At 34.9% G+C, this 22,917-nt stretch overlaps 2 long non-coding RNA genes across 3 annotated transcripts in view; one reads left to right on the top strand and one right to left on the bottom strand.

Annotated features, from left to right (window-relative positions):
• The window catches only part of LOC310909429, a 36,596-nt gene extending 21,497 nt beyond the window's left edge, over positions 1-15,099 (top strand). The window contains exons 2-5 of one of the 2 annotated variants that reach the window (XR_014590074.1): positions 1,864-1,943; positions 8,840-8,893; positions 9,966-10,057; positions 14,988-15,099. This is a non-coding gene — a long non-coding RNA (uncharacterized lncRNA). The remainder of the gene's footprint in view (positions 1-1,863; positions 1,944-8,839; positions 8,894-9,965; positions 10,058-14,987) is intronic. The other variant, XR_014590075.1, reaches the window with a different exon arrangement.
• LOC310909430 overlaps positions 1-22,917 on the bottom strand; it is a 306,230-nt gene that overhangs the window by 247,591 nt on the left and 35,722 nt on the right. The window lies entirely within an intron of this gene.

Raw genomic sequence — 22,917 nt, 5'->3', positions numbered from 1 at the left:
AATCCTTAGCTACATTTTTTTTTTTTTTTAATTTACGAAGAAGCTTTAACTGCACAGACCCTAAAGAAAGGATGAGTCATAATTTTTGTTATTGTTTAAACGCATTGTAAGCACTTCTCTCTGGACCAGCTTCTCAGGAGAAATTAAAATCTTAGAGCAGAGTTTGACAAATCAGCATTTTGTCAGAGAAGAAAAACCATTTCACCAATAGAAAATTTCAACACTTTAATTAAGGTGATTTGTATTCAGATAGGAATTAGAAATGGTCTCTCATTCTTTCCATTCCTACTGCTTGCTTTCTGTTTGACTCTGTGTCTGTGTAACATGGAAGTCCGAACTGCTGTGAAAAACTGTTCCTAAAAAGATCACACTGACACTTAAAAACTAAACTGTAGATAATCTTTGTAAAAAAACAATCTTTAAAGAAGTGTTGCATTTTTTCTCTTGTTCTGTTGAAAAGGAGCAAGTTTTTCAAAGGGAAAACCTATGGATTTGCTTCTTCATATAAGGTAATGGAGGATTTGTTTAAACTGAGGTTAATGTCAAAATCTACATTTAATAAAAAAAAAAAAAAACCTTGCACAGTGGAAGTCTGATGCTGGATTTTTTCTAGTAGAGTAGGTCCAGAAGAAACCACAGATTTAACACCTGTAACATCTTCATTTTATTGTGTTTCATACTTCACAAAAGGTGAACATAAATCCTTTTAGCTTTGTCAATGATTTTTCTTTTTTATTGTTTTTCTTTGCAAGAAGTAAAAGGATTAACACAGAATTAGAGCAAGAATAGGAGTAAATCAAAAATACAAAATTAAAATAATATATAACTTAAATTTTAAATAGAAAGGATACTGTTGAGATATTGCTGAAAACCTGTCCAAAATCCCTTAAGACCAATGCATTAAAAATCAGGCATTCTTTATTACAGAACCAGATGTACAAGGGTACACCAAAATCATGCAGAAAAAGTAGAGAAAAAGCTGTAGATCCCTCTGGTGGTCTCTGGTGGTCCTAGATCCCAAAGTTATACCTGATCATTTGATTCCCAAATATGAAGCTGAGTTGACATACCTAGGGTGATTCGTTATTTTCCAAGACACTTCTTGGTCAATGTTGAACGTGATCCTACAAAATAAGCATTGTGTGTTTCCACAGGCTAATGATTTTTTAGAAGAAGTGTTGTTTTTTTCCCATCAGGTGAGCAAATAATTCTTTATCTGGCTACAGAGAGACAAGTTTAGAAAAGGCAGAAGTGACAGGTTTCACAGCCATCAGATTCCCTTTCAAATGTGAAAAATCCAAGAGTCTTTCACTGCTTATACAGACCCACAAGAAAAAACACATTTTCACCTATTTAACTAATAAAGCAAGCTTTCTAGTTTAATTTTAGGATTATGCATAGCAAATTGTCACTTAGACACTTTAACAAGGAATACTTCAAGAAACCCAAAGAACAGAAATGAGATATATTTGATTTTTTTATTCCTTCAGACAATTCTGGAAAAGCTAAGCCATTTTATATGCCTGGCTAGAAGCTCCATTGTAAATGCTTGGCCTTACATGAGGAAAAGAGTGGCATTTACTCAGCTAAAAATACTTCCCTTAATTCTTTCTTAAGAGAACAGAGAGAGAACCACTTTGTATAATTTTTGTTCTTTTCTCTTGATATTTTTCAAAAGTATGCTTACCAGGCGTATCCTTTAGAACCTTTCTTATTTCTTTTAGAATATATATGTATGTATGTATGTATGTATGGTATATTCCTGATGCTTCCTTTACTTGAGATCAGAATATTTACCCTTTCCCAAGAATGGAATACTGATGTGACAGAACTAAGGACACCAATCCTAACCTTTTCCTATAGTCCCAGCAGATACATCTGGGTCATAATCATCAAGAAGTACAAATAACCATCATCCCTTCTGTTGAAACTTAGCCATGAAGGTGAGTATTTTCCTTTTAGAATACCAAATAAAACAGTTTTTTAGCGAATTTAGCTTAACCTGTTCCCTGGGAAGCAAACACAATTCTGCAGGGTAGAGCATATTTCTGCTTTGTTCAGGAAACAAATCCTGGTTTTGCAACTGAAATACAGTTTTTCCATATTTAGCTCCTGTCTAAATATTTGTTGCCAAACCATTCATACAACTTCTAGACTCAATTCTACTGCATAGTTGAGGCATCTTCACAGGTCTTTAAACATTCTTTTTTTTTTCTTTTTATTTTCTTCTATACCTTTTTTAGTTGTCTTTCCTTCTGTACATTAAGTTGTTACGATGACCTGAAAATTCTATTTCCTAAGAATTACATTGGATGATAATACACCCTTCCTCAATGACAATTACTTTGGATATAATCTTCCTAACCATATTTTGCTATAATTAACCTTCACAAAGTTGTATTTCCTCTCAAATATGTCTTAAACTCAGAATGTTTGTTTCAGTAAATTACTGTCTAGCAAAAATCCCAGAAATTCAATTAAAATAGAATCAACCCCTACACAACTATCTTTTCTTTTCTTTCTGTATCAAAGTATATTTCTGCCTGCATCTTTTTGTTTATATGTTCAGATGTCTTTGAAAGCATTATTTTGCAATAGGGATGACTCCTCTGAAGCACCTGATTCTGTCTAGAGGGAGAGTAAGGGTTATGGGATTGGTGGTATGAAATCTAATCTCTCATGGCAAATCTTGCATTCTTACGCTAAACTGACCTCATTAAAATGATAATAAATTCCTTTCACTCCGTGCCCAAAAAATTCTGAAATATTTTACCACAGTAGAAAGATTGGGATGTATAAGTGAATGGAAGTGAAGACAGATGCTACCTGAGAATGAAATCCATATTCAGAGTGGAAAGAAATAGCTTGCTGGCCCACATCTTGGAGGCAGGCATCAGAATTAATTGGATACTGAAATACTAATAATATTCTAGCTCTTAATCTCACCTTCTAGAAAGTTAAAAAAAAATACACTTTATCACACTAGGTTTTCTTATTTGTTTGTATTAATCTTAGCAGGTCACAGATTTTTTGGATTCTTTCTTGAAGTTCCTAAGTTTTCTTAGTTTTCTTTTGAATGCAAAATGAAGAATTCAAATCTTAGAGGCAGAGGACTGACTTTTAGATTTTAAGGAACCAAGAACGATGACAATAAGGCTCTTTGTGTTGAGGCCTATTTTTTCTATTTTCTTACATCTGTTTAATTTAAGAAATACTTCTTTCATTTCCATATATGTGAATATCAATATCTCCACATAGCATGGTATTTGAGTGGCTCACAAATGAATTTAGGAGATTCCTGTGAATTCTTCATTTTACATCAGTAGAAATGTAGAAAACCACATCACGATTAAGGCCTGAAATAGTTTAGGTAAAAGTGTTGATATTCTGAATCTTAGAATTCTGACAAACAGTGTATCAAAACCTGTCATTTGGTTCTATGTGGGGTTTTTTTAATAAATGAATATGAAATATAGTGTGGAATGTTCCGTGTTCTCAGAAAGGGGGGCTTGCTGTTGTTCAAAAGGAGAATTATAAGAACATCAAGGCCAAACTTCAAATATTATTAAGAACAGTTTTTCAAAGGTTTTTTAGCTCTGTGGTTGTATTCCCAGTTGTTCCAGCCTTGTGAAAGAAGGAAAAACACAAGAAGAGTTTGCTTCTTTTACTTTGCAATACTTTTTTATTTATTTCACATCAAAATATCATTCTGTGTGTTACAGAATGGCTCCATTACTGAATCTGCTTTGACTTGGTATTTTGCATTGATGTTAGACTTGTATGACCCTTTTGAACAAGACATTCTGTTTAATCTTACATTTGAGTTGGAATGTTTTTTCCATTCTTTTTTTTTTTTAATTCCAAATTTCATACAATCAAATTTTTTGTGGGGGAATGTAAAATGACATGGAAATAGACCAACAGGATAAACCCAAAAAGACCCTAAAAATAATGTTTGAATACATAACCAGGGAAACTGGTTATCCTGCATAGAAAATACAAATATTTTTATATAAAAAAGTGGCTTTATTAATAGACAACACACATTAAATGTTTAAATAAATTTTAAATTCCTGTAAAAACAATATGCTTCGAAATTAGCTCATATTTTGTAAAAATATTTTAAAAGTGATAATTAAACTACAGTTAAATTAATGAAAACTCATTATTTTAAATCATAAAAGAATGTATTATTATTTTCAACAGATTATTTAAATATATAATATTATGGCTAATATTATGTATTAGCCAGTGCAAATTATCACATAACTTCATTTGATATTAGTATCTATCTGTTGACAGTGTGGCTCTATATTTTTACAGTTAAAGTTATTTGCTTTTGGATTCCACATTTTCTCTCTAGGAATATCTTTCATGATTACAAGTACTCACTGCGTTTATATACTTTCAATTGTCTCCAGACTAAACACCCCCAGCTCCCTCAGCTGCTCTTCATGAGCCATGTTTTCTACACCCTTCACCACCTCCATTCCCCTCCTCTGGACTTGTTCCAGCCTCTCTGTGTCTTTTCTAAAGTGAAGAGCCCAGAACTGGGCACAGGATTTGAGGTGTGGCCTCCCCAGTGCTGAGGAGAGGGGGAAGAGCAGTGTCCTGGTCCTGCTGGCCACACTACTCCTGATAAAGTCTGGGATGGTGTTGGGGCCACCTGGACACACCACGGGCCCATATCCAGAGAGCTGTTGACAAGCACCACCAGATCCCTTTTCTTTTGCTTCATTTGTGTAGCAGAAACAGTGTTCTTTTACAGAACTGCTGTGAATGTAGCACAATGGAACATTGAAGCATCATGAAGATTGTTTATGCATAGATAAGAGAAACAAGGTGAAAATAAAATTTTCCTGAACCAGGTCTTATTTTTGAACAACGTATGACTTTTTGCTACTTTCTTAGAAAGTAGAGGGAAAAAATATTGCCTAACAAAATGAAAAGGTCATAGCATTTTTTTCTCACTACGAGCAACTTCTAGTTTAACATAGCAAGTCAAATCATATAAAGGATAATAAAGAGAAGGGAGAATAAATTCATTTTTACACCATACAGTAAATATTTCAAAAGATGTACTATTTTGGCAACACTGACAGCTACTTTTTTTACAGTAAGAAAGGAAATGTGACCTTGTAACAATTATTTCCTTCATTATCAGGGCATAAAACTGTGCATAAGGTATTCTTTAGTAATTATGTTTGATCACACCTAAAATACCAGCCAAGCACTATTTTTTAGTGCAAAATGTAGCAAGAGAATTGAAGGACAGAATGAAAGAAATAGATATTCTGTAATTATTCAAGTTATAATTAATCCTTTTTCAGACTGTGGATGTAATTTGGAAGATTATAGATTGTTCTTGAATACTTGAAAGTTATTTGAAATATTGTGGCTATTTAGTGGTGGACAGAGCAAAAAGATCTCAGACTATGAGCAAATTGTAGCTATGACCACTGCTTTAGAGGCCACAGAATTTCATCTGTGAAAGGATTACAAACAGCTCTTCTAGGGGTGAATAAAATTTACAAGGTATAATGGTCACAGTCTTATGAGTTTCATAAAGTTTTAAAGAATATGTAGTACACGTTAAATCCCCAAAAGTGACTCAACTGTCTTGTTAACACTAATGTGGACATGTACCACTTTAGAAGTAATGTAGATATCACAAGAGTACTGCCTGGCTATAAGGAAATACGTAAGTTATCTCAGGCATGGATACCTAACCAACACTGGCATAGATGTCAGCAAGAATAAAAGTAAATGAGCCTGCACTAAGAGCTGTTTTTCCGAGGTTAGATTCTACTTGTAGCTGAGATGCTCTTTAGATCTACTTTGGATTGGTCTTCATAACACTACATTGCTCCAATTGTTGTGCAGATAAATACTAAATGAGAAACTAATCGACTGCAATGTGTTACTTGTGTTTTTAAGTGGGGTGTTGTTTCAGTCCCTGAGCAAGATCTTGCCATAAAGAAGCAAGAGTTGAGAGAAGGCACAGGTAACATTTCAAGAGCTATCACAGCTGCACATGGGAAGAGAAGCAGGGAAGCAATATATTAGGCGGAATCACACTGAGCAGTATTCCTGCCTAGATTGAAGAAATTCCTGGAGAAGTCCTCTTTTTGTATACCTTTAATCTGTCTGGCAGGAAATGAACCCATAGCAAATTTCAGAATGTGTTCTGCTTTATTTGTGAATATTCAGCTGGTTTCTTGATAATGAATTATGCAAATTCATGAAGAAAACTTTCCCCCTTTGCTTTTTGAAAGTGAGGTGGGAAAACAAGTATAACTACCAGTCAATTACATTTCAAAACTATTATTTTATTTAAAAAAATCATAAGAAATATAAATCAAGACCTTCAATCCATAGAATTTCATATATTTAGAAGAAATAAAAAAGCCCCATAATTACATTAGTTCTACACAAAAACCAATACTCAATAATAATGAATAGATCCTACACACAAATACATAGAGACAGAAAAAATAATGAAATATAAAGTAACATGATGAAAGACAACTCTCCATCAATAAGAGTGAATTCAGAATTTACTTATTGTAAATGGATGAACTTTAACTACAGAGTTTTCTGGTTCATATTCAGTTACAATATTTATCTATATTGTCACAACAAGAGAAAAAAAAAAAGACTCCTGGCATTCCTTGGGTTTTTTTTTTTTTTTTTTTTTTTTTTTGTTGTTGTTGTTGTTGTTGTTGTTGTTGTTGTTGTTGTTGTTGTTGTTGTTGTTGTTGTTGTTGTTTTTCCTCACTGTATTTTTAACTTTTTATGTTAAATAGATAGTATGTCTTAATATTCAAATAACTTTATCTGTAGGTGAGAATTTTTTTATCTTCGAATTTGGATCAGCCAAACCTGAGATTCTTAAAGATGCAGAGAAAGCAAAGTTCTATTTTTTGATAGAGTCTGTTTTCAAAAGAATAACTTGGAAATTCAAGAAGTGAGTAGAAAAAAGCTGGCACATACAGCAGAAAGTTCTACCATGACGATGACACAGTCCCCCAAGAAAACTTTCCCTATGCATGAGAGATAATAACTATACATTTTCCTTTCCATATTCTTTCTAATTCTATTGCTATGTATTTTGAAGAGATCCCTGCTTTTAAATTTTATTTTTATTTTAATCTTAATTAATTTGCTCCAGTATTTTCATCCTCACTAGTGGAATCATGATTATTCAGTCAATCAAAAAAAGAAAAGAGAGTATGACTTGGTCCTATAAACTTTCTAAAACACAGGTCAGTTTTTCCTGGCTTCCTTCACTGAATCAATTAAAATTGATTTTTTTTTTTTATTTGAAGAGCATCACAGAATCACACAATGGTTAAAGTTGGAAGGGTCCACAGTGGGTCATCTGGTCCAAGCTCCCTGATAGACCACATAGCACAGAATTTTGCCCAGATGATTCTTGATTATCTCCAGTGAGGGAGAATCCACGACATCTCTGGGAAACCTGTTCCAGTGCTTGATCACTCACACAGTAAAGAAGTTCTTCCTCAAATTCAGATGGAAGTTCCTGTGCGTCAGTTTCTATCCAATGCCTTGCATCCTGTTTCTCAGCATCACCAAGAAGAGCCTGGCCCCTTTAGGTGTTTATACACATTGTTGAGATGTCCTTTCAGTCATCTCTTCTTAAGGCTAAACCGGACCAACTCTCTCAGCCTTTCCTTGTAACAGAGGTTCTCCAGTCACCCAATTATCTTTGTTGGCCTCTGCTGGACCCACCCCAGGAGCTCCATGTCTCTCTTGTCCTGAGGAGCCCAGAAATGGACACAGCACTCCAGATGTGCCTCACTGGGGCTGCGTAAAGGGGCAGGATCACCTCCCTGCAGCTGCTGGCAGTCCTCCTCCTAGTTCACCCCAAGATACCATTGGCCTGCAAGGCCACAAGGACAGAGTGCTGGCTCATGGACAGTTTGTTGTACACCAGGAGCCCCAGATCCTTCTCCACAGAGCTGCTTCCCAGCAGGTCTTTCCCTGGCCTCTACTGGTGCAGGTGGCAGACTCTGTATTTGCTGCTGGTGAATTTCAGAAAGTTCTTCTGTGCCCATCTCTCCAATCTGTTCAGGTCCTTCTGAGGGGCTATACAGCATTCTAGGGTATTGGCCACTTCTCCCAGTTTTGTATCAATGGTGAACTCACTGAGTAAGCAAAGGATGTTAACATCAAAAGATGGAAGACCATTTTCCTTTTGTGAGAAACAAATATTCCAAACTGAAAATGACATAAAATTCTGAGCATATCAGCATGCCCATATAACACATATTTTCACCAATCCACAATATAGAAAGGTAGAATAATCAGGATAATAGTTCTTATTTTATAACTATCCTTTTTTAAACAAATATCAGTAAACTACACAACATAGTTGATAACTCCAGATCATTTTTTTTGTTTGTTTGTTTGTTTTTAACACAAATGCAAAAATAAGGTATCTGATACAGGAACAAGAAAAATACAGCAGAATAACCAGGATAATGAAGTATACTAGTACAGGAATTTCAAGCATTGTAAAGACAAGAAGGTAGGCAGAAACAGTCAACATGGATGCACAAAAAGCACATTAAATTTGACCATCTTAAGAGCATCTGTGCTGCTGCTGGTAGTGTAATCTGCATTCATTTTGGAGTTTTTGATATCTTCCTATTTAAACCCATGCCTTAACTAGCTTAGTCCTGATCACAGTTGTTCTTTAAATACAAAGTTGATCTAGTCGTAATGAAGTCATTCTTTCTATGATTATGTGACTATTAATATTGACTTACTTTTAAGTATAAAACTGATGCTACTTATATAATTTATATGATTTCAGATAGTATCTTCTGGTTCAGCTTTCTGCAAAATGTTCAGTTACTACTGTAACAAGGTACTGAACTGGTTTATTAGTACTTTAGTCTTCTATACTTTAATAGTTTCTAGAAGCAGAATTTGATTTGATTTTGTTAAAATTATTCAACTTAATTTTAGTAAATTCTGCTGAAAAAATATGAAAAGTCCTTGTCATCCACAAAATAATTCTTCCCTGTTGTTTGCTTGCTTTTTAATGTACTGAAGTGTATGAATTCTGACTGTTCTTAAACATTGTAGAGTTTGCTTCCTAACCAATAGCACTCTGGCTCTTTTACTTACTAATTTGGTATGTGAAACTATCACATCATGATTCTCCACTGGTATCACTGCGAATTTGTACTGCTCATAGTGGTTGCTATAATAACCTGCTTGGCCTCTTGAGAGATTCATTGATTCATTTTCTTTTCCCAGACTGTTCTCAGATTGTCAGTATTGTTTCTTAATCTAGTTCATATGGACAGTGAAATTCTCTGTGGTTTAGCTTTCTCACACAAAGATATGTGCAGCCAGCCACATAGAAATCTTGGGAGAATTATCTGCTCAGAGCTATAAATCCTCTAATGTTCCAATGTAACCTGGTATAATGGAGATGCTGAAACAACCTGTATCTACCTTATTGTTTTATAGCCATTGATACTGGAGGTCCTTTTTTCTTGCAATATCTACATCAGTGCCCTCCCTATGCAAGAAAGAGGAATTAAAAAAATATTTTCACTACAAGCCAGCAATTCAAATCACCCATTACATTTGATGACAAAAATTAAAACTCTATATGTGCAATATAAGTAGATATGTATCAGATTATATATCTCACTGTGGCTGCGTGTAATTTAGCAAGAAGTGCTATGAAATTTCTACCTATGAAAAATAGGTAGAAATTTGTGGAGCAAAATATTATAAGTATCCCACACCTAATATGTTTTGAGAGATTTTATTTAAGGTTACATATTATAGCCCCATTTAAACTTCTTGGAACAATTATTTCAAATCATTTTAATCTAAAAGAAATATAATTTACTTTTCCCCAATTTAAATGGTTGCTTGAAATTTAAATTTACCTAAAACTATTTTTGTTACATTCCTTCTAGAAAAAAAAAAGGCAAAGGAGTACTGTTGGTTCTGTTATGTGGTACAGGTGATCCCAAAGAGTAAAAGACAACTTTGGAACTGAAAAAATAAGGTATCAACTTTAAAAAAGCAAATCAAATACATTCCTCTCAAGAAATTTCATTAAAACTCTTCATTATCTGTTTGTGCCAGATGTAAAGATGTCCAAAAATATTGAAGCTAAACATCCGAATATGAGCAAGAAAATATGTTAAATTACTTTGTGTCCTTTTTAGGGCTGAATAAATCATGCCTGGATGACACACACTTGCCTTTTGCTGGATATTTGATTGCCACATGAATGAGAATAAATGTGTGCAACACTATAGTCAGTCTTAACCCGGTGTTTAATAAAGCATTCTGTCTTGGCGTTTTTCAGTTTGTTTGTTTTTTTTTTTTTTCCTCAGTTTTACTTCTTATATGAATCCTAACAGAGAAAAAAGTAATAGGATAACTTTCATTCCTATGAAGACATAGCTGACATAGTATATACATTTCCATCAAGTTTTGTTTGTCTTTGCTACAAGAACAATCTTAAATGCTCAAACAGGATTGTTTAATAATTTTGTAGTTTATAAAGGTATCAAAGTATCTTTATCGTACAATATTTCTCAATTATATAATAGTCAATAATTATGACAATATTTCTGGTAATTAATCCAAGAAAATACACTATTGCTATGACCTACAGGGCACATGAGAACACAGTAAATGCATATTTGTATTTTGATTTGGAGAAACAGTTGGAAAATATTGCACAAGAGTAATTATTTTCTTAGTGGACAGTCTTCTCAGTTAAATTGTTCAGCTGCAGCTTTAGATTTAGATAAGAAACAAAACATGTTTCTGTAGGTAATAATCCTAAACTGCATCAACACTGGAAGCTGAATGTGTTGTGTGATTATCAAATTACAGTCCCTGCTTCAGAGAAAGGAGATTCGTTTGAGAATGCTGAAACATTTTCCCTGACTTCTTGGCAGAGACTCAAATAAAATAAAGTGGGGTGATTGTGTCTCACCCCAAACACAATTAAGAGTATTGTGACAATGTTCACCCAGAGATGTTTCTGTGAACATGGAAGTGAAGATCTAACCATGATAAATTTACAGTAGATGTTAAAAAAAGAGATCTCAATCAGTTTCTCAAACCCTAACATGTACAAGTTCATGTTCTTCTTGGGAATTAGGAAGATCCAGAAAAGATTTGAATAATGGAAATGGTTGACCAGAAAATTCATGGGAACCTGATTACCCCTAGTAGCACACAACTATTGACTTACTTCAGCTACCTAATGATGTTTGCAAAGGAAATTAGTTAAAGGACAAGGAAAAGATAAGAATTAAGGAACAAGACCTGCTTCAGAAATATGACTGATATTTTAAACCAGCAAATAGTGTGGTTGCAGGCTGATAAGACTAAAAGAACTAATTTGACAATACCAAAAATAAATAAAAAAAATTTTAAAAAATTAAGTCTCATAATCAAAAATCACATTACAATGCATAACAGAATTGATCTCAGTTTCACGTTTATCCTTCAGCCTGGAAATTTTAATGTATTTCTATTATATTGGGACTCCAGAGAAACATAAGGAACAGATTTCTTCTCTTTTTTTATTTAGCAGTTTTTTAGGGGATAGCAATTTGTTCACTCTTCTACACATGAACTGACCTCATTCTGGTAAAAATTGATGAAAAAGTGCTATAAAAGCTATCACTCTCAAAAAAATAAAATTGTACATCAGCTGCACTAAATGTCTGATTATGGAGAAACATACTCGTTGTGCAATATCAACACCGTTAACAGGAGGGACACAGAGAGAAAATTTAAAGATATTAAGCCTATACTGAGTCCATCAGTGTTTCTGAAATTTGATAAATTGCTTTATCGGGGGAAACTCTTGTACTTGCTATAACTATTCTTTAACTTCATAGATAATATATAGTTTTTTACATATGAAAATAATATTAGGAAGTAATGCAGTTTATCAGATTTTGTAGATTTCTCTTCTCAGATGTTAAAATAACTCAACACAGCATCTCTAAATCAGGTCAATATTTGGAAACTCTAGCAATTATCCTTCTTTATTCCCTAGAACCAGGCCAGCTAAAACCCATCTGTCCATCTTTGGATTGACATTGTGCTCATCCAGTATAATTATAATTGTAACTTAAGAACAGATTACTCAAATCACAAACCACATGTCAGGCTCTAAGTATGCACCTTTTGCATAGCTTGATGACAGCTCTGCGCCTTTCTTCCCTTTGGCTGGCTGGAACACCATAATATGTATAATGTGTATAATTGCCAAAACTGAAAGTAAAGAAGCTTTTGTGATGCTATTATCAGCTTTTCTCACAGCATTGCAGAATCACATATGCCATTGGTTTTTGTACAGTATGTTACACTATAGTTATAGCCTATCATGTAATAATACAATTGAGTAGAAATAAAATTATTAGTGTCACCATGAAAGTCGAGAAAGAAGTTCATATTAGGACTGCCAATGAAAAGTGCCAAGTTTACTGGATATATTTTTTTTTCCCTAGCAATACCTTACATTATGCATTAGTTGTGCAGTAAAATAATATGATATAACTTATCTGATCCTGCCAGACATATTTCTTGCTCTAATAAATTTTCAGGTTTTATTCAGTTTTGAAGTAGATTTAGAGAACATTTTGAAAAACAGCTGCTTATTTGTTTAAAATGTTTCTTAGTCATTTCATCAGCTTCCAGTATGTGCAAATACACATCTTTTTCAAAAGAAGGGCCTCAGTCGGGCCATTGTAAAAAATGAATTTTGAGCTGAGAGTGAATACATGGTATATACTTTGTCCCAAATATAAGAGGAGGTTTATTCAATTATTGTCAAACATATGTCAAGTAAAAAAGTTTGAGATGACTGATGGGATGGATAAATTTTGAAGTGGGAAAACATAAAATTTTTCCTGGCTGAATCATCCCTTTTATTTGCTTAATTACTTTTACTTATTTAAAATTAAAACTTGACTATCATGAAAGTCATAGAAGTTAAATTTCTCTTACTTTTGAAAGGAGAGCAACATCAGCATAATTTCCTGGAGAGGAATAAAAGTGCTCAAATTTCAGGAGGTAAAAGTGAGATCTTATTGGAATGTGCTTTGTTTGATGCACTGAGCTGTGCAGTGTGCAGGTGCCCAGGCTCCAGCAGCAGAGGCTGCAGGGATGGCCTCTGTGAGGACGGGCTGGGGCTGCCCTGTGCTCAGCACAGCTGATTCCAGCTGGCTCCATCACAGACCCACCACAGGGCACAGCTGAGCCCCTCACACAAGCTGGTACCACCTCTGGGAAAAGATGTTTAAAACACAGAGAACAGTATGGAATGAGGAAAAAAAAAATTTAAAAAATCATGAAAAAAAGCCCTAGTAACATGAAGGCCAAAGAATAAGGAAAGGGAAGAGGTACTCCTGATGCTGGAGCAGGTATTTGCCCAACAGTCTGTGGAGAAAACCGTCCTTGAGCAATATGCCCACCCTGGAGGCCCCCACACTCTGTACATCCATGGTTGTCCCATCCCAGGTGCAGAATTCATCACTTTCCCTTGTTGAAGTTCATATGGTTGGTATTTATTACTATTATATATTCTATTATTATTATTCCCATGAAATCATAAATTTATCTAAATTAAATATTTGAAGGAATGAAGAATTAGAGATATTTAGATTTTGTTTTGGGGTTCAGCATTTCTAGGCATTAATCAGCAGTTACTAAGCACAGTTCGATTACAAATATTTGACACATAAAATTCGACTGCACTGGCACTAGAGCCTTGATTCTGAAAAAATACCTGTGAATTTGCTCTTCCTCCACCCACCTGGCTTTATGCTTTGGAGTAGAAATCTGATCCTATTTCATGTCATGACATCATCAGATCTTGTTTTACATTGAAAAGCAAAAAATGTAATGCTTTGAATTTGACTGAACAAATGTCTTTACCCTATAATTGATTTATTTAAACCATAGATATAGATATAACTGTAGTGGAGATATACTAACCACATAAAATTTGTTTGTGAGAAGAACCCTATACTGCTCTTGGGGATTTTTGGGGGATTTTATGCTGGAAGCAAGAGAATTACAAGGCAAAAGATGGAGAAGCAGTCTCAGAATACAAGTGTAGCTGTATTTGTCAGTGTCTTCCACCATAAGCCAGAAGATTTCGTTTTACAAATTGGAGTTCTCCTCTTTCAAAAGTGACACTTCTCTTTTATGTCCTTTCATACCATGCTGTGAGTAAGAACTGGAAAAATCATTGAGGCAGGGAGAATGATCCTCTTTAACAAAACAAACAAACAATTTTTGAACTAGTGTCTTTTGCTATAGTTTTTGTGGTTTTGTTTTTTCTTTATAGATTTTCACCTTGAAACCTTTATTTTACATGCATTTGACACTGCGATTTTGACAAGGTTGTAGCCATCCTTTTAGACTCCAGTAGAAAGCTTTCTGGTTAAAATAAATAAGAGAGACAATAAAATATAAAAAAAAATATTAAAGATAACTAGGCCTTTTTCCTTAGAACTCTAAACCAACAGTTTAGAACTATAGAAGTAAATCTTTTAGAAATGCATAATCCCTGTAAACATTCTTTCTATTTGGCATTGTGAGAAACTGAGAATATATGACTACTTGTTCTACTTCAAAGAAAAGCCATTAAAATGTATTATTGTACAAATATTACTGGATATCATAAATGTGTATTGATTTTACACATTTAAAACTCAAATCTTAAAATTCCACTAATACAATTTTTAAGAGTTTATTAAATATATAAATTTAACACTATAGTCTGGGGGTTTTCTTACTAAAATTTCTCAAAAGTTCAAATTTTGGATGCAGAATGAAATCATAGGTTATGAAAAGCAGTGTTCACCCAATTCATGAGATTTTTTTTGTGTTTACACTGTGGTCTTCATATGTTCCTCTGGGCATTTTCTCTAAGTGTGCAACTTCATTTCCTTCAGTTGGGGCATCTTGACACACATGATAGAAAACATTTTGGAAAAGAGCCTGACTGCAAGACAAGAGGAGTCTCTAGTGCACTCTGAGAGCTCTATGGTCTGGATGAAAATCTCCACAGGGTAGAGAGAATCATCTCTGAAGCACAGTTTTTTACCTGATTTTTATATGATCCTGAAAAAAGATATATTAGCTATTTTATCTACCTTAACAATTAACCTTTTTCAATCTGTCTATTCTGTAAAATCATGTCCACCTCTCATACACTTTTTTTTGTTATCTAACTATACATAGATATACCTTTGCTTCTTTCCTTTGTGTTCTCTTAGTTGAAGGTTTTGTGCTCTGATGAACATTTTTAATAAAAATATGCACCCTGAAGCAAGCAATGTCTGTTTGTCCTTGTTCTGTCTCTCAGACTAAAACAACAACAAATTGCCTTTGAATTTAGTAGAAGAGGACTGAGCATGTATTCTTTCATTGTTATTTTCTTTAACCAGCATGACCAGAAGAAAATCATGAAGGAAAACAAAAGACAATTTAAGTAAAATAAAAAACCTTATTGAAAAGTTACCTAAGTATGTGCTTTTTGAAGATACAGGAGTCTATTGAAAATACTGTGGTATGAGATATAAGAAAAATTCCCTTCCCATGTGATCTGTGAACCAACCAGCAAAAGTAAGGGCATTATTAAAATCTCAGTTCACCTGTATAAAATTCTGAGAGCCACGGACTATGAGGATTTGACCCTGAAATCTGGCTCTGTTTTGTGCCTAATAATTATTTTGAAAGTATTCCCCATCTTATACAAAATAGTCAAGAGTTTGGAGCACTTTACATGAAGGACTTTACTTTTGGGTCATTTCGAGCTTTAGATTTCTTTAACCTCTCGCATAAAATACTGTCTCTAAAAGGTTTGCTTAAAGCATTCATCTTATCCTCCATTACTTTGAGACAGTCTTAAAGCTTCCTTTTTATTGCTAGCCTTATAAATACACTACCATGACTCTTAAAATATTAATTCTCAAACCTGTTTATGCAAATCCTGTAGACTGTGCTCCACCTGGCTTGCAAAAAAAAGCAACAAACTTCACTATTCATCCATTAATGAAAAACACAATTCAGTGAGACCTTGCCTGTATCTGTGCAATTCCAACTCTTATGAGTTAGATTACCAGTTACATTCTTGTGTCAGCTGGGAAAAAAAAGCACAGAAAATTGTTATGAGCACTGGTAAGTTTAAATTCCTGCACAAGAGCAAGGGCTAGTGATGGGGTGACTTCTCCCTGTTCCTTCTAGAATATTTCCTCTGCCTCTTCATTGTGATTTCATGATCTATAACAGACTGCCACCAGGGTATCTGCCTAGTTGTCCTTCCCCTGGTTCTTACCCATAAAGCACGCAACCCTATTAACACCATCATTAATCTATAAATAAAACACTCCCTAATATACAGGGCTGCGCATCTCCTCTCCCTCCTTGCTTATGCCCCCTGAAGAGTTAAAAGCCATTCATTGCAGCATTCCGGTTCAGAGAATTGTCTCGGCCTCTCTCTGTGATGATGTCTGTAATAGTTTTCCTTCTGTGCTATGGCTTCCAGATCTCTTCTTTGCTGTTGTGTGTATTGCAGTAGATGCACTTTGGTTGGGATGCTGATCCCAGCACCCTTTTAGAGGGAGAAAGCCTACTTCCCATGTGATTATTATCAGTCATTTCCATGATTTCTTACATGTCAATAACCCTCGTCTTCATGGCTGCTTTGATTCCCATCTCCTACTTCCACTGCAGTACCTCTCTAGCACACTGTCCTCAAGCCTTGGCATGCCTCCCCCAGGCTTGTATCTAGTGAGCCTGGTTTTATTGCTTTCTCACTTCAATGCTGGTTTAAAGCTTTTTTAATGAGGTCTGCTAACTCCTGTGCAAAGATCCTTCTCCCCCTTTGAAACAGGTGTACTCCATCTGCTGCCAGCACAGTCAATGTTGTGCAAACCAGACCATGATCAAAACCCCAGATTCAGCTGGTTTGTTTAGCTAATGTTCATCTAAGCAGAGACAGAAATATTACAGATGAAGAGGATGTAACATAAGAAAATATATTCCCAGTGTAGTAAACTAAAAGAAGAAAGCTGGTGAGCTTAACAATTGATCTTCTCAAAGAGAATACTAGGTATTTTTAATATACTAAAAAAAAAAAAAAATCCAACCTCCATACCCTGGCATTCTTCACACTTAAAGAGGCTTAGACAAGTCCTCCTTGTCCCACATTTGCATGGCTCTTTCTTAGAGAAATTAGATTACACACTAGCTTGAAGTAAATTCATGCAGTTAATACATTTATCTTTAAAGAACCAGATGGTCAATTTAGTATTTAAAATACAGTTTAAAATTTTAAATCTTAAATGAGTTTCAGTCACTATTATTTGTGGGTTTGTGTCTTATAAATACTATTTTAAATATAAGATAAATTTAAATTTACTATACATAATTGAAAACAAACAAACACACAACCCTCCCTCTCTGCCTCCCCAAAATGTGTATTTTGTTCCATCCTTTGCTGAGGCGTCTTTTTCTGCCTCGGCCAGCCCTGACACCTCAACAGTAAAGGGGGCGGCTCGGTAGCAGGATGAACCTCACCGACCCCTGTGAGTTCTTGTCTTGCTTGAAGGAGTGAAGCAATGACAGCAGGAAAAAAGAGAAGGCTGTTCTGGGTTAACTGCTGGTTTTATTCATCAGGGTATCTGCCCCAGCAGACACCCCTCAGCAGAAGCAGCAGGGGAAAAACGAGGGAAAAGAATCTCTTTGAACCCCCCCCCAATGCAGCACCTTTTACTGGGGGGAGGAACTCAGGGATGGGTCTAACTGGGGACAAATCAGGGGCCAAAGGGGCAAGGCTCTCTGGATAAATGACATACATAGTAACAAATTAATAATTCAGGTGGGGAGACAGCTGAAGTCTTGTCCAATCACTTGGGTTTTTTCCTGGAACTTTCCAGACTTTCAGGAGAGACCCCAAAGTGACAGACAAGGCCCAGGGGCTGGATAACTTATGATTGACATAGAACTGGGGTTGGGATGAAACCAATGAGGGTGGAACATGGGTGCATGGGGCAAACCATTATAACTTATAAAAATGAACTTAATACAAGGAACAAATACATACATAAAACTGATAAAACCAAACCCACACCACTACAATCCTTCACGTTTCTCTCTTCTTTCTGTCTCTTACAAATCTCTGGAGTGTTTAAACACTGCCTTGCACAAATTTGTTAGCAGCAGTTTTATTGCATTCATATTGCATTTTTTTTTTTTGCCACAAGTCAGTATTCAGTCTTTCATTTTTTTTTTTTCATTTGCTTGATTCTTTTAAAAAGAATGAAAAATGCAGAAGTGTTTCTCAGCACCATTTTGTTTTCACCATTTTCTGATTAACCTGATTGAAATTGCTTTACACCAAGTCTGCTTCTCCAACTAAAGTGTGTATTTATTGAGAACTTTTTAGTACGTACAAGCAAAGAAAATGGATAAGCTTAGCCATAAGAAAGGATGTTATGTGAGCACTGGGTACAATACAGGATTTAAGCACTGTATTTTTAAGGGAACATCTTAGACTTTGCAGAAGAAAAACTCTTTAATGTGTATTATTACATGTATACTAACTTACATACTGATACATCCTATACATACTAATGTATACTGCTACATATTTTTTTGTTTATTTGCCTTCCAAAATTTGACCTTGAGTGTCCTCTTTGGGCTGCATTCCAAGTGACTGAATCAAATTTTCCTTGTTCTGGCAGCCAAATGAGTGGGATATGGAGAGGAGGAAGAATTGTGTTCCAAATGGATTTGCTTTATCTCAAAGAGAAAAATGAAAAGCTCAAAAGTATAAGAAAGGGAGAACAAAACTAATTTGCTTTGTTCCCTTAAAAGGAAAAGGAAATAGATTAGAAATGCATTTTAAATAAATCTCTCTACTTCTGTATCTCCTTTTCCGTCATAACACTGTGATATAGAGATCATTCATATCGCTCTAAAATCTTGAGGGAACTTTTTTGCCACTTTTAGTCAGTTTATCACAGCTACAGACCCTCAGGAAAAGCAAGGGAAGACAAAATTCCTTCTGGAGCTGATGCATGCATCTGAGAGGCTCCACAATATCCCAGAGGGGCTTTCACCTTGGTGTTAGTGCTTGGCACTTCTTCTGCAGTATTCCTAGGCAAGGGGCAGTTTTAGTAGAACTTCCCAAAAATTCTAAGAATTCTGGATGTCCATTTTTACAGGTAAATTCCCCTACATAAAACAAGAGGTACCAATTACTAGATGAGAAAATATTAAATGTGCATAGATTGCAAATGGTGGTAGTGAAGCCAAATGGCATAAATGCCTGATTGCTTGCCAAAGCTGCATCATGGGAAGACTAGCAAAGGGAGTGTATCAGCAATCACACTGAAACAAGTTTAAAGAAATAAAATAAAAAAGAGAAATATTTTATATATGTTTTGAAAGAGACTATACATTAGTTATTTCTTTGTAAGGCAAACAAAATGCAACACAGTTGTCAGAAATATTGTTGTTCTCAGATTCAGTCTGTTATTTTAAATTATTTTTATAGGAAAAAGCTCATTATTTGGCTTTCCTTTTTGTGCAATTTTCTTTCCTTGTTTATGTGTTAAAATGCTAATTGTTTTTGCTTGTTATTCTTGTAGTGAGTCTTTCTAGTCTACTGAAGCTACTATTTATACCTGACATGTATTCCTTGTTCCCCAAATATCTCTCTGAATCAGATTCCAAATGAAGCTTCTTCCTGGAAACACTCCAAATTATTATGACTGTCAAATATAGCTGAAACAACAGGGTTCCAATTTTAAAAACTCACCATGAAATTCTTATTTTAGTCTCTTATGTTTCTAAAAATCTGTTAATCAGAATTTGGGTGTGCAGGTCTCCTTATATTCTTATTAAATCAAATAACAGGGTAAGCAGTTCAATATTGTAGGAAGAGTACTACGTTAGCAAATGTCACTTGGAACGATTCATGATGTTATACTCTTCATCATTCCCTCAGTAGCAATGTTTTCTTCTGTATTTGTTCTGTGTGCAGACAGTGTAGGCACAGTAAATGATCTGCAAAATATAGATTTCCTTTTGTCTTGATTGGTTTCTAGAGTGGAAGATTCCTTAAAAAGAAACTTCTAATACTATACTTGTCAAAGTTGTGTAAAAAAATAAAAGACAAAGTTGGAGAGGAAAATAAAACCCCAAGGGACCAGAACAAAACTGAAAATGGATGAATGAGAAGAGAAAATTATATTTTAAAGCACTACACATGTTAGAAGAGAAAAAAAAATAAAAAAGAAAACCTCAAAGACTGAAAGCTAGAAAATTGACTGAAAGAGAAAAATCATTCTTTTTATTAAGACAGAAACATAAAGTGATGTATGAGTCTTTGCAAGGTTTGTGGATATAGAATCAATCTTTAGGCTGGATCATTGCAAACATTTCTTTGAACATGTATGCAACTAAGTTTGTTGTGATTCTGGGCAGATAAAAAGAGAGAAAGTGCTTTTGCCTGAAGAAATAGTGAACATAAGTCCAATAGTACATCTGGAAAAATGAGTTTAAATGTATACTTTTTCTGGCCCAAGATGAAACTTGTCTTTCTGTCTGCATATACCCTCAGAGTCTGCAGAAAAGATTCAGTTGAAGAAATGCACATAAAAAAGTATCTCACAGAGAGCAAACAAATGTTGCTAGAGATTCCAGATTTATCTAATAGCCAGGTGGCTGCTGTTATGTCTGAGATATTCTCTATAGGCCATGTGAGCCTGAAAATTCCACCCTGCACTTCCAAAAAACACAGTAACCATCATTAGTAAGCCCTATAACATGGGAAACTAAAGCTGGAGACATCTATTTCATAAATTGATGTTGGGTTAGAATTACTTCAATTGTGGATGTATACAACCTAGCTATTAAACTGAAAGACTATACAATCTGCTTTAATCAATATTTATATATGCTATGGGTGGATATAATTTCCATCTTCAAACTGATTTTGGTAGTGAATAATATATGACAGTCATGCACGACACCATTTTAACTTTGAACATTATCACAATGATACTGTTTAGGGGGACAGCCAGAATGAGTATAGGAACCCAGTTTGAGTTACTGGTGAAAACACTAAGAAAACTAGGGTGATCATCTGTTCCTACTTACTTTGTGGAGGAATTCGACTTAGGAAACATTTGCTCTCCTAGAAGAGACAGTGCTGACCAGCAGCTCTTCATTTGCCTCCAGCACGAAAGCCCCTGATATCTGCCTCCAGCTGGATTATAGATTAAGCCCAAATGGAATATTGGCTCTCTTTGAAGTAAAACCATTTGTTTTAGTCCTGAACTCAACAGGGTTTTTTACGCTGTCACCTTTCACAGGGTAGAAATTCACTTGATTGTGTGTCACTTGCCCATTTACATTCTGAGTTTGGTAGGAGCTGGAAGGTGTCACCTTACAGGGGGGTGAAATCTACTTTGTTGGATGAGATGCCTCATATGGAAACCAGGCCACAAAGGCAAGATGTCACTAGACATTAAATGCCAAGTGAAGCTTACCTCTCTGTTAAATGCAAACTCTAAAATACAAGTAATATATCTGTTTCCTGCAGAGGTGAAAACATAGCTAGGGTATTATTCTGAGACATATGAACAGATAGTCCTTCAAACAAAAAAAATTCACCTAGATTTCTTGCACAATAGATGTAAGCAAACATCAGCAGATTTTTAAATAGTATTCATCTGGTGACATAGTTCTGTATGTATATGAGTTGATTTTGTTTGTATGTTTATTTCCTTTATTTTTCCTACTTGCCCTAGGAAATTAAATATTCAGTTCAGGTTAGTTTATTTCTATAAGACACTGTTACCTTATTAAAACAAACAAACAAACAATCAAACAGATAGGAAGGAAGGAAAAAAAGGCATATATTTTAGTATTTTAAGTATTTATATTTAAGTATTTTACCTTCTATATGCTATTCAGAATGAAGCATTGATCATTATTGCATTATTGTATATATACTTGCACTAGGCACTGTATGGGGAAATTCTATTCTTTTTGTCATCCTTGACATGCTTAGTGACATTAATTTCAAATGGGCCTTGGACTTCCTCATTCTAGCCTACTTGTTGATGGAAGAGTGTTGAGTGAGAAGTAGGAAAGGCCTATGTCAACACCCTTCAGCAATACATTAAACACTGGTGTGTTAGCAACATAATTTTTAGATTTTCGCAAATTGAAAACAGAGCACCACATAAGCTACCATGAAGAGAAGTAACTGTCCCAGCCAAAAACTATACAGATATAAACTCAGGCTTGTGACACACTTACTGGATTGCTTGTTTTCAGGAATATCTCTAATATACATTAGAACTTTATTTTGAGCCTGAGAAAATGTTAATTAAACTGATATATCTCTACTGAACCATATTAGAGTACATAATCAATGTTTCTTGAAGAAAAGATGTGGCCATGAAATTAAAAAATGGTAGTCACGGGAAAGACATTTTGTCTACAGTGTGATGTACATACTGTTTTTTTACTGTGTACTTTAGTCAGGTTGTTGAATAAGAATATTTCTTGGTTTTAAAATAATACTCTAAAGAAAGTTTTAAATCAGCTGAGAGCCTTGTGAAACTTAATTCCTGACTGGTTTTTATCCCTTCCTGTCAAATATTCACTCACCAAGGCAAACAGCTCTGGAGCAGGTGTGTTTCTCAGCAGAGAAGGGCATAGCAGCACACAGATGGGGGTTTCCTGAGCCAGGGAAACCCCAGGGGAATGCTGAGATTTTCCAGGAGGCAGCAGCTTGCAAGGACACACAAGAGGAAAAAAATTCCCCTGAAGTCTGAGATGTCCTTGGAGAACTGCTTTGCT

This window comes from Zosterops lateralis, assembly GCF_965231275.1.
Source record: "Zosterops lateralis genome assembly, chromosome: 5".
NCBI lineage: Eukaryota > Metazoa > Chordata > Aves > Passeriformes > Zosteropidae > Zosterops > Zosterops lateralis.
This window is presented reverse-complemented; position numbering and strand designations above follow the sequence as displayed.